The sequence below is a fragment of the Choloepus didactylus genome, chromosome 17, assembly GCF_015220235.1.
Source record: "Choloepus didactylus isolate mChoDid1 chromosome 17, mChoDid1.pri, whole genome shotgun sequence".
Classification (NCBI taxonomy): domain Eukaryota; kingdom Metazoa; phylum Chordata; class Mammalia; order Pilosa; family Megalonychidae; genus Choloepus; species Choloepus didactylus.
The window spans coordinates 42,859,830-42,861,046 of record NC_051323.1 but is presented as its reverse complement, the minus strand read 5'-3'; the positions used below and the strand labels follow the sequence as shown (position 1 = coordinate 42,861,046).

Below are 1,217 nucleotides of genomic sequence, written 5' to 3'. Positions count from 1 at the left end.
TACCTGTCCCACTGGGACTCCAGAGCTTTGGTCAGTGGACTCCTTCTTAGGAACTTTGGTCCCATCTGGGGGTAGCCAAATTGATACTGATCAAACGCAGTGGATTCTCTGCTGGTGGGCCTAAAGATATGTCTCCTGCTTTGTACCTCACAATAAATTCTTTCTCTCTTTGAGACCCTGATGTCTCAGGAATTGGTCATTTGAGTGCATCAGGCAGAGAAACCACCACTTTTGATAGGTATCATTTTCTCTATTTCATTTGCCCTTTCAAGGAATCAACTTTTGCCTTTGCTGACCCTATTATATTTTATTTTCTCTTTCCATAAATTTTGCTCTTATTTTTTCCTTCATATTCCTCTTGTTCTATTTTTCTTTTATTAATCTTTTAAATTGGATAATAATTGCTAGTTCATTAGTTTTCCATTTCTTTCATTTATAACATATACACTTAAACTATAAATTTCCCCCTAATCTCCACTTTAGCTTTATTCCACAAATATTGAAAGGTGAAAATTTCATTATAGTTTCATTCTAAGTAGTTCTCAGTTTTTCATTATGATTTCTTTTTTGGCTCATAGGTTCTTTTTTTTTTTCTTTTTTTTTCTCTTCTTTTTGGCGCAAACGTAGTCCCCCACTACCACAAATTATGCAGTTGAGTTTCCCACATTTGGGGAAATTGCGTGGGTCAGCACATCCGGAGTGCAATGGATAAGCCTTGCCCTGGAAAAACCACCTTTGTGATCATGGTATCTCCCCTGCCAGGTAACTATTCATAGGTTATTGAAATGTATGCTTTTGAAATTTACAAACTACAGAGCTATTTAAATTTATCTTTTTGTTATTGACTTCTAATTTAATTGCATAATGGTCAGAGAATGTGGTTTGTATTGATTCTATTTTTTTCCAAACACATTGAGATATGTTTTATGACTTAGTACACAGCCAATTTTTGTAAATACTTAACATGAGCTTGAGAAGAATCTATATTCTCTATTTACTAGGTGCCAGATTCTGTATTTGCCACCTAAATGCAGCTTATTATTTTCCTAAAATCCACTATATATTTATCTAGAATTAACAAGGGATTTCTGTTGAAATTGCACACTATCATAGTGACAAAAGTTCTCCTTATAGTCCTGTCACTTTTCTTTATATATTTAAAGGCCTTTTTATTTGGGGCATACAAATTTAGAATGGCGAATACTTTCCTGGAGAAT

General features: G+C 34.2%; 1 non-coding gene across 1 annotated transcript; it reads right to left on the bottom strand.

The window, feature by feature from the left end:
* Window positions 1-612: 612 nt before the first annotated feature.
* On the bottom strand, window positions 613-770 carry LOC119513005. The gene has a single exon (XR_005212515.1). It is a non-coding gene; the product is annotated as a U1 spliceosomal RNA (small nuclear RNA).
* Between the last annotated feature and the right edge of the window lie 447 nt (window positions 771-1,217).